This window comes from Cervus canadensis, chromosome 4 (genome assembly GCF_019320065.1).
Source record: "Cervus canadensis isolate Bull #8, Minnesota chromosome 4, ASM1932006v1, whole genome shotgun sequence".
Lineage (NCBI taxonomy): Eukaryota > Metazoa > Chordata > Mammalia > Artiodactyla > Cervidae > Cervus > Cervus canadensis.
The window spans coordinates 99643282-99655235 of NC_057389.1; the positions used below are offsets into that span (position 1 = coordinate 99643282).

Below are 11954 nucleotides of genomic sequence, written 5' to 3' on the forward strand. Positions count from 1 at the left end.
TTTTCATACACATAGAAGAAGACTTGTAAAGTTCCCTGCTTCACGTCTGGCTCATTCTTGAGATCCCAGTAGACACTGCTACCCCATTAGGATACTTGAACTAAAAACCGGAATTCCCAGAGGAAAGCAAACTAATAGGTTTATCCTATAGAAGACATCTGCTGACCCTATCAACTCTGCTTCAGATGCAGGAGGACTCTGTGACACCATAGTGGATTGTTTCAATGTGCCAAAGTTTACATATCCATTCACCTACTGAAAAACATCTTACTCCCTTCTCTGTTAATTTCTTGATGGCTTCTTTTAGCTAAATTTGCACTGTTCCTATTTCTATTTCTGCAGTTTCACTGGCTACATGAAACAGGGAAACTAAACTCATATTTCAGAGTTTATCCTCCTGGGACTCTCAGAAGAGGTATTATTGCAGTCTCTCCTCTTTTGGCTCTTCCAGTCCATGTACCTAGTCACCTTCATTGGGAACCTTCTCATCATTTTGGCCATTATCACTAACTCCCTCCTCCACAAACCCATGTACTTCTCTCTCTTCAACCTATCTTTTCCAGACATCTGTTTCACCTGTACCACCATCCTAAAGATGCTGTGGAACATCCAGACTCAGAGTTAAGTTATCACCTATGAAGGCTGCATCAAACAGATGCATTTTTTCATGCTTTTTGGGATATTAGACAAGATCCTCTTGACTGTGATGGCCTATGACCGGTTTGCAGCCAAGTGTCACCCATCGCAGTACATGATCATCATGAACCCTAAGTTTTGTGACCTCCTGCTTCTGACATCCTGGTTAGTGAGTGTCCTCGACTCTCTGTTACATGACTTAATGATTTTGTGACTCTCTTTTTGCACAAACTTAGAAATTCACCATTTTTTTGTGTGTGTGCGATCTTTATGAGGTGGTTCAGTTTTCTTGTTCTGACACTTTACTTAATGACCTGATGATGTATTTTGCAAGTGGAGTTCTGGTTATTGTTTCATTCACTGTTATCCTTTTCTCTTACTCTATGATTATAGCTTCCATTTTGAAAATTTCATCCATGAGAGGCAAGTATAAACCCTTTTCCACATGTGTGTTTCACCTCTCAACTGTCTTCTTGTTCTATGGTACAAGCCATGGGGTGTATCTTAGCTCTGCTAGCCCACAAAACTCCAGGGCAACTGCAATAACCTCAGTGATGTATACTGTGGCCACACCGATGCTGAACCCTTTCATCTACAGTCTTAAAAACAAAGACATAAAGCAAGCCCTTAAAACACTCTTCAGTAGAGAAACATTCTCGACATAAAGGAAGCATTTGTCTGAAGATAGAGACTTTTTCATAAGTAACAGTTCTCAAAACCCTAAAAGATCTAAATCATGATTAATATTATCAGTGACCAGAAAGACAATCTGGAATTTAAGTTATTTACAGAGTTCAGTTTCTTTCATTTTTCATATATTATAAGCAATGGCTTCTTCCTGTATTTTCTTTAAAAATTTCATCTCTTATTATATTCTCTGGGCTCAGTGTCAGGAATAGAATCTACCACTTAAGTTTTCAGAAGTATATAGTACAGGAAATTTAATGCTTAAAATAGTACAGGACTGGCTGGAGGAATTATTGTGTAATGCTTTCTCTACCAGATGAAAGCAACTGTCCTTCATATGATCTTCTGTTGATGACAAATCATTGACATATCAGAGGCTGTACACTAATGACCAGGGTTTCAGTTAATACAATTTGTGACTATATCACATCCACAACAGGAAAAGCAATTGGAGTCACCATCTGATGAAGTTTACAGTAATCTGCATCTACTTTCTTACAATGACTGACAGGTAGATTGCAGCCTTGCGAGAGACCAGGGCTCAGAGAACCCAGCTAAGTCATGTCCAAATTCTTGACTGACAGAAACTTTAAGATAATTGATGTGTGTACATTTTCTAAGTTTTGTGGGAGGATTTGTTACACAAAAATATGGATAAATAATACAGAGTCGTGGAAAACTAGTATAAGCATTTTATGTTTACATAAGATGACAAAATGAACCAATCCTTTAAAAAAAATGGTTATTTCTTGTAAAAGTATACAGATTTACAGGGTACATGTGCCTGCTTAGTCATTCTGTCATGCCTAACTCTTTTCAACCCAATGGACTTTAGTCCTCCAAGCTCCTCTCTCCATGGAATTTTCCAGGCAAGAATACTGGAGTGGGTTGCCATTTTCCTCTCTGGGGAATCTTCTTGACCCAGAGATTGAACCCACATCTCTTGCATCTCCTGCACTGGCAGGTGCATTCTTTACTGTTCCACCACCTGGGAAGGCCACATATTTACATGCAGGAGTCAGCAATTCTGCTCCTAGGTTTTCATTTAAGGTAAATGAAAACATGTCCAGACAAAGACTTGGTCACAGATGTTTATATCAAGTTTATTCTTAATAGACAAAATGGAAGAAAAACTGAAATAGCCATTGATACATAATTATAAAAAAGTATATACTCAAATGATGAAATCTACTAAGCAGTAAAAATAACATTAGATACAAACAACAATTTAAATGAATTCAAAAAATCTATTTTGAATGAATAATGCCAGAAACTTCCCATAAGAGAATAAATTTCTATGAAGGTATACAATAATCAAAATCAACTTTAAGGTGAATGGAATCAGATCAGTGGTGCCTGTGCCAAAGTGGGGGCTTATGACATACTAACTACAAAACCACAACAAACTTTTCAGAGGAGATGGAAATATTGTACATTGTTTATGCATGTATTTGTGAAGACATTGCTTTAAAAATATTTTTGAAAGACTTTGTTTCAAGGGTGACAAGTGAAAACAACAGGAATCCTGAAAGGTCTTCTCTGAGCAGCAGCCAGGCTTAAAGCATTTTCACTAGAGTAGGTTTGTTTCCTCTTGTTACCTATTTCAGTAGCACATGATGGAAGAAATCACATCCTTAAAGAATTGGCTTAAAGCCTGGAGGGAGCCTAAACTTGGACCCTATGTAAAACCAACTCTGTACCCATACCTTCAGACCCACTGACTGGCCAGGGAGAGATTGTTTACATAGATGACATTCTACCATAGGAGACAATTCTTCCTGAAGTGTAACTCTGAGGAAACAAAGAAAGCTTCTCCCAGGAGTCAGAACCAGAATCAGGACACATAGGACTTTACTGCCTTATACCATAATATCTCCTCATCAAAGGACAGAGACTAATATGGAAACATACATTGCTGAGAAATTGAAGAACACTTTGGAAATTTGTCTAAGGGGCATTGCTCAGTTATTCAACAAATGGTTGCTACACATTGCATTAGTCAGCTTGGGATGCTGTAACAAACACGAGAGACTGGACAGCTTAAACAACAGAATTTGTTTCTCACATTTCTGGAGGATGGAAGTCTGAGATCAGGTGCCAACATGGTTTATCAGATGAGAGCACTCTTCCTGGCTTGCATGTGGTTGCTTTCTTGCTGCATCTTCAAATGGCCTTTTCATAAGTGTAGAAACACACACACACACACTTTGCAATGATTTTTTTTGTTGTTCTACATTAAATTAATTTTATTATACTCTTACTCTCAGTAGTACTTTCTTTTATTTGTTTGTTTATTTTTAATTTATTTTTATTAGTTGGAGCTAATTACTTTACAATATTGTAGTGGTTTTTGTCATACATTGACATGAATCAGCCATGGATTTACATGTATTCCCCATCCTGATCCCCCCTCCCACCTCCCTCTCCACCTGATCCCTCTGGGTCTTCCCAGTGCACTAGCCCTGAGCACTTGTCTCATGCATCCAACCTGGGCTGGTGATCTGTTTCACCCTTGATAATATACATGTTTCGATGCTGTTCTCTCTAAACATCCCACCCTTGCCTTCTCCCACAGAGTCCAAAAGTCTGTTCTGTACATCTGTGTCTCTTTTTCTGTTTTGCATAAAAGGTTATTGTTATCATCTTTCTAAATTCCATATATGTGCATTAGTATACTCTATTGGTGTTTATCTTTCTGGCTTACTTCACTCTGTATAATGGGCTCCAGTTTCATCCATCTCATTAGAACTGATTCAAGTGAATTCTTTTTAATGGTTGAGTAATATTCCATGGTGTATATGTACCACAGCTTCCTTATCCATTCATCTGCTGATGGACAATGTTGTTTTATCTTGTGAGTCATAGGATTTCATTAAACTCATTGGAAGAAAAAATATGACCAACCTAGACAGCATATTAAAAAGCAGAGACATTATTTGCCAACAAAGGTCTGTCTAGTTAAAGCTGTGGTTTTTCAAATAGTCATATATGAATGTGAGAGTTGGACTATAAGGAAAGCTGAGCACCAAAGAATTGATGCTTTTGAACTGTAGTTTTGGCAAAGACTCTTGAGAGTCTTTGGACTGCAAGGATATCTAACCAGTCAACCCTAAAGGAAGTTCAGTCCTGAACATTCATTGGAAGGACTGATGCTGAAGCTGAAACTTCAATACTTTGGCCTCCTTATTTGAAAAGATCCCAGTGCTGGGAAAGATTGGAAGCAGGAGGAGAAGGGGATGACAGAGGATGAGATGGGATGGTTGGATGACATCACCAACTCTATGGACATGAGTTTGAGTAAGCTCTGGGAATTGGTGATGGACAGGGAATTCTAGCGTGCTGCAGTCCCCCATAGTGTAGTGTAGTGTAGTGTAAAAAACAGCACAGTGATTTGGGGGGGTTTGTTGACAGGATTCCACCAAATGAACACCTTTGCTTAACTTCAAACTTGGCCCTTGTCATTGACTTAGAATTTCATGTTATCAATATTAAAAGTATTACTGTAATCCCTGGAATGTCATATGACATATATAGTACAGCACACAATTAACTTTGAGCCTCATGGGTGACTCAGCGGCATAGTAGATTGCTAATGTTCACTTGCTCTCCACTTACTGAAATTATCAGACCCCATGAGACTTTCCATGACAAGCATCCAATGATAGTTAGTCCATTGTCCTACTCAGTGGTGACGGTTTTCCTTTTTATTGGTGTGCACTATCAGTTAGTCAAAAGGGGCCTCATGGTAATATACACGGTAACTTTCTCCTGGATCAGGTGAGATAAAGGACTTTTCTCATATGTTTGGGTCAGACTCCTAGAGCATCAGCTCGGGTGTTCAGTTGTGTCCTTCAATTCTTGGAAGCAGAAATTGCATGCCATAACTACATAATAAACTTTTAATGATATTTTGCATCTTGGAAACTACTCTGAGAAGTCCAGTGAGATAGGAGACATGACTCAAGCTCCCATGTGCACCCTAAAGGGGAAAACCTGGTGCAAACATATGCTTTCTCTTACTGTCTTAGCAATTAAGAATCACATTCATTAGAGAAGAAAGACCAAAGAATATTGCATATAATGAGGCCCTATGAGAATTCACTTTCAGAAGTCCCAAAAAGTTACATAATGCTTTTCCTCAGTATATTCAAGTCTGTCTCATCAAACTCAGGGTATGAGAAAACACGATCGTCTTGCAGAATCTTCATGAGTGGCTCCGTCTCCTCACTCTTTTAGGGGAATCTTCCAATTTTGTCCACCATTCAAGGAATTAACTGGATGGGAGGACATGCATGTTTCCCTGACAATATCTGGGTGAGCCACAGCATCTTCATAAGTGCTGGAAAATATGGAGTAGCACAACAGGCCATTTTCTTTTGTGAATTTTTACATGAGTCAAAGGAGAAAACAAGATAAGAAAAGTTTAATAATCAAGAGACATTCCAAAACAGATTCTTGATTTCGTGGAGGAAAGAATTTTTTAGATAAAGACAGTTTGGGGAAATGATGAGATTAGGTACAATATTGACTCACAGTTGACTGTACCCAGGAGAAACTGGGCCAATTACATTCCTCTGAACATGTGTTTTGATTGCTCAGTCATGTTCAACTCTTTGTGACCCCATGGGTTGTACCCCGCCAGGCTTCTCTGTCCATGAAATTCTCCGGGCAAGAATACTGGAGTAGGTAGCCATTTCCTCCTCCAGGGACTCTTCCTGACCCAGGGATTGAACTTGGGTCTCCTGCATCACAGGCAGATTCTTTACCATCTGAGCCACTAGAAATCTCATAAGCAACACGGAACCAGGAAACCATACACAGGTTTTAGAATTTATGCTGCTTGGATTCTCAAAAGAGGCAGAGCTGCAGCTTCTCCTTTTGGGACTGTTCTTGATGAAAGTGAAAGAGGAGAGTGAAAAAGTTGGCTCAACTTTCAGAAAACTAAGATCATGGCATCTGGTCCCATCACTTCATGGCAAATAGATGGGGAAACAGTAGAAACAGTGGCTGACTTTATTTTTCTGGGCTCCAAAATCACTGCAGATGGTGATTGCAGTCATGAAATTAAAGATGCTTACTCCTTGGAAAGAAAGTTATGACCAACCTAGACAGCATATTGAAAAGCAGAGACATTACTTTGCCAACAAAGGTCCGTCTAGTCAAGGCTATGGTTTTCCCAGTGGTCATGTATGGATGTGAGAGTTGGACTATAAAGAAAGCTGGAGTGCCGAAGAATTGATGCTTTTGAACTGTGGGGTTGGAAAAGACTCTTGAGAGTCCCATGGACTGCAAGGAGACCCAACCAGTCCATCCTAAAGGAGATCAGTCCCGGGTATTCATTGGAAGGACTGATGTTGAAGCTGAAACTCCAATACCTTGGCCACCTGATGCAAAGAGCTGACTCATTTTAAAAGACCCTGATTCTGGGAAAGATTGAAGGCAGGAGGAGAAGGGGACGACAGAGGATGAGAAGGTTGGATGGCATCACCGACTCAATGGACATGGGTTTGGGTGGGCTCTGGGAGTTGGTGATGGACAGGAAGGCCTGGCATGCTGCACTTCATGGGTTTGCAAAGAGTCGGACATGACTGATCGACTGAACTGGACTAAATGCATCCTGTAAATTGAAATGAATGTCCTCTTTAACAGCATCTCTTGTTTGAATTCTGACTTCTGTATTATAAGGGTCACCTTGGAATATATGAGACCTGCCCTGTACCACTGCTGTAAGGACTGATTTCAGTTCACCACACATACTCCACCCCCCGCCCCCCGCCACACAAGCATATGCAAACCCCTCTGCCCACACACACACCAGACCATTGCTTCCTCTTCTGTTCTTAGCATACTTTTCTCATACTCAGCTCCTGTGGTTAATCTAGTAATACAAGTGGGTATAACTCAATCTGACCAGATCACATAATTTCTGCAAAGAATGTTGACATGGTAACTGAAATTCCAATTTGTACATTTCTTAAGGACAAATAAAATTGAGGATCCAGATTGGCATGCTCATTTTATGTCCTATATGAATGGAAACAGAAAGCATCTGCTCAATAAACAGGAAAAGAGAGAGAAAGAGAAAGAGAGAAATTGGACATGAATAAACATGAAAAGAGATCTATTAGCTCAAGTGGGTCCTGAGAAATGGCGAGAAAGGAAAAAAAAATTCTTTTCACTCCAATTCTTATAGCTCCTTGATAGATAGGGAAAGTATATAAAGGAGTAAAATAAATTTGGTTAGTAGAAAAAAGCAGTGATCTTTTTATGGTATCAATCACTTGCAGATTCAAAGCTCCAAGAGAAAAACATGCTAAGGGAATAAATCAACATGACAACAAAGGAAATATGCAAAGTACAATTACATTAGGCATATTATGCATGAAGCAGTAGAAGACTTGTTCCCCTCCCCACCCCCCCGTGGCTCTTTCATACTTATTTGGCCAATTGGATTTTATATGATATTACAGGGCATGAGACAAGTCTCTTTTATTTTCCTTAAGTTTCATCTTTCTTTGTTATTCCTGGTTTCACATTTTTGATCTCTTTTGAAAACAATCCATGGAAACACTCTATTCCTGGTTCTTGCTTTGTACAAAGGTCCCCTTAGACCACATTATTAAGTTCTTCACACAACATGGTAATTTATTTTCTAATTCTGAATGATCTTCTTCACAAGATTCATCTCTGGGGTTTTAGGTCATATGCATATATATTTTATTTTGTTGTACCTCACCATTATAACACAAGTCTCAGAGAAGCAGGGCCTTCACTTGTGATATCAGCCATAATTTTTCAAAATAGTATGTGAATATATGTATACTTACATAGAAACAAATCTGAGAAAGTGAGAAATTATGAAATAAAATGTTTGGCAGAGATAATGAATTCAGTTAAATAGAGTGGCATCATACAACTGTATTCAGCCAATGATTGGAGCACTGAAAACTAACTGAAATATGATGTACAATAGTAGTAATTAGATAATTTTACTGAGTCAATATTAATAAAGCAAAGAATTTGATATAAGCCAACATAGCATAAGGTAGTACTAGTTGTAAAGAATCTGCCTGCCAATGCAGGAGATGCCAGAGATGTGGACTTGATCCCTGGGTTGGGAGAATCCCCTGGAGAAGGAAATGGCAACCCACTCCAGTATTCTTGTCTGGAGAATCCGTTGGGCAGAGGAGCCTGGCAGGCTATAGGAGCCTGGCAGGTCCATAGGGTCAAAAAGAATTGGACACAACTGAAGCAACTTAACAGAACTCTTTTGGCTTCTAGAAAATATCCTGTTATTATTTGTTGAATGAATGAGAAATTAAGTTTCATTACATGTGAACATTTAATATAGGGTTAGATTTGTTTCTTGTTCTATATTCTTGCCTGGAAAATTCCATGGACAGAGGAGCCTGTGGGCCTACAGTCCATGGGGCCGCAAAGATTCATTCCATTCATATGAATCAATAGTACCAGCCTTCCTACATATGAGCATGTTCTTTCAACTGCTTCTGCTGACTGGGAAATGAGCCCTTTGAAACACTATTTTTACAGAAATAACAAAGCAACCAAGAATACTGCTTCAAATATAAAAAAACCGCCAAGAATAATCAGCAGCAGATTATTCTTTTTGCTCTTACTTCTATTCTCTTTTATCATTATAAAATAATGATAAAATAGCAGTTTGCTATTGCTGCATAACAAGCAAATGATATAACATAATTCCTTTCTTACCAAGTGATAATGGATGCTGTCTGGAGCCCCACTGTTCTCTCAAGTCTATAGTCAGCTATGAGTGTCTACACCTGTTTATAAGGCTGTTTAATAACCTATGTGAAAAAAAGCACAGAAGATGGTGGAGGAATAGGACGGGGAGACCACTTTCTCCCCCACAAATTCATTGAAAGATCATTTGAATGCTGAGAAAATTCCACAAAACAACTTCTGAACTCTGGCAGAGGACAGCAGACACCAGAAAGGCAGCCCATTGTCTTCAAAAGGAGGTAGGACAAAATATAAAAGATAAAAAGAGAGACAAAAGAGTTAGGGATGGAGTTGTAAAAGAGGAGAAGTTTCCAAACACCAGGAAACCCTCTCACCAGTGGGTCTGTGGGGAGTTTTGGAATCTTAGAGGGCAACATAACTGGGAGGAAAAATAAATAAATAAAACCCACAGATTACGTGCCTAAGGGCAACTCCCAGTGGAGAAGTAGCCCAGACACTCGCATCCACCATCAGGAAGTGGGGGCTGAACAGGGAGCCACAGGCTGCATTGCTTAGAGTAGGGACCGGGCCTGAATGCCCTAAGGGCAATCTGAGGGAGCTAACTTGAGATAGCAATCCAAACCATGGGATAGCGAGAGAGAGAGAGAGAGAAGAGAGAGAAAAAACTTTTCCACGAAAAGCTCTAACCTAAGGCACTGCGGGGCCTGCTCACAGAACAAAGGACTGAGCAAATACCAGAGGAGAGCTAGCTGGTAGTGGACCCGCCCATCCCCCGCCAGAGGCAGGGAGGCAGGCGGGCAGTGGCCAGAGCCGGAAAGGGGCATCCTCGACCAAACTGCGAGGAGGCTCCCAGTTGCTAACCAAGTCTTCCTGGGATCCTGGATGGTTGACTTCCACCAGGAAGGTCGCAGCCAGAGATCAGCTCTCCAGAGGAGACACACGGCACACCTGAGACAGCGCTCCCACTGCGCACCCAGGAAACCGAGCAGCTGGGACCGGGGAGGTGATAAGACTCCCAGCCCAGCTGGTGAGAGTGCTCACCAAGCACCTGGTCACCCGAGCTGCTCGGACCTGGGAAGGGCACAAAACGCAGGCCCAACCGAGTCTGTGCCTTTGTGGAGTACCCGAGAACCTGAACCTGAGCAGCTTAGACCTGGGAAGTGCACGCAACCCAGGGTCCACTTTAGACAGTTCCCCTGCAGAGGAACTGGGAGCCTGAGCAGTGTAGACCGGGAAACCACACACGCTGTGAATGGTGGCAAACCCAGTGTGGCCCAGACACTGCGAGCGCTCCCCACACTCGCCAGTGATACTTGTATGCAGTGCTCCTCCCTCCCCACAGCACGACTGAACAAGTGAGCCTAGATAAGTGACCACCACCGCCCCCTTGTGTCAGGGCAGAAATTAGACACTAAAGAGACTTGCAAACAGAGGAAGCTAAAATAAAGAGAGGGAACCGCTTGGAAGTGACATGTGCAACAGATTAAAACCCTGCAGTTAGCACCAACTACATTGGAAGGGGCCTATAGACCTTGAGAAGTATAAGCTGGAACAAGGAACTATCTGAAACTGAACTGACTCCATACTGCCCGCAACAGCTCCAAAGAAATTCTTAGATATATTTTTACTATTATCATTTTTAAATTAAAAATTTAAAAATTTAAATAAAAAAAAATTAAGTCCTTTACTACTCCTTTAATTTTCATTTTTATAACCTACTATTACCTTGCAAAAAAAGACCTTAATTTCATATACATTTTTTATAACTTTTATGATTTTGTTTTGCTTTTTTAATATTGTATTTTTGAGAGTCTAACCTCTACTCTAGATTTTTAATCTTTGCTTTTTGATATTTGTTATCAATTTTGTACCTTTAAGAACCCAATCTTAAGTACCCATTTTTACTTAGGAGTGTGATTACCCTCTTCCCCTTTTGACTCTCTTCCCCTTTTGACTCTCCTTTTTCTCCCCTAGGTCAGCTCTATCTCCTCCCTCTCCCTTCTCTTCTCTACCAACTCTGTGAATCTCTTTGTGTATTCCGGGCTGTGGAGAACACTTAAGGAACAGATTACTGGCTAGATCTGTCTCTCTCCTTTTGACCCCCCACCCCTTCTCCTTCTGGTCACCTCTATCTCCTTCCTTCCTCTTCTCTTCTCTATGTGAATCTGTGAACCTCTCTGGGTGTTCCAGGCTGTGGAGACCACATAGGGATTTGATTATTGGCTAGATTGCTCTCTCCCCTTTTGATCCCCCCCTCTCCTCCTCCTGGTCACCTTTATCTCCCTCCTCCCACTTCTCTTCTCCATGTAACTCAGCGAACCTTTCTGGGTGTCCCTCACTATGGAGAATCTTTTCTCCATTACCCTAGATGTTTTATCATTGGTGCTGTATGGATGGAGAAGTCTTGAGGCTACTGTAAGAATAAGACTGAAAACCAAATACTTGAATAAAAAAACTGAGAACATGAGAGAACTCCTGACTCCAGGGAACATTAATCGATAAGAGCTCATCCAAAAGCCTCCATACCTACACTGAAACCAACAACCACCCAAGAGCCAACAAGTTCCAGAGCAAGACATACCAAACTAATTCTCCAGCAACACAGGAACATAGCCCTGAGCTTTAATATACAGGCTTCCAAAAGTCACACCAAACCCATAAACATATCAAAACACACTACTGGACACTTCATTTCACTCCAGAGAGAAGAAATCCAGAACCACCCACCAAAACACCGACACAAGCTTCCATAACCAGGAAACCTTCACAAGTCACTCGTCCAATCCCACCTACAGGGAGGAACCTCCACAATAAAGAGGAACCATAAACTTCCAGAATACAGAAAGGTCACCCCAAACACAGCAATTTAAACAAGATGAAAAGGCAGAGAAATACTAAGCAGGTAAAGA

At 40.7% G+C, this 11954-nt stretch overlaps 1 pseudogene; it reads left to right on the forward strand.

Moving 5' to 3' along the window:
- Window positions 1-355: 355 nt before the first annotated feature.
- LOC122440972 lies at window positions 356-1301 on the forward strand (annotated as a pseudogene).
- The last annotated feature ends 10653 nt before the right edge of the window (window positions 1302-11954 follow it).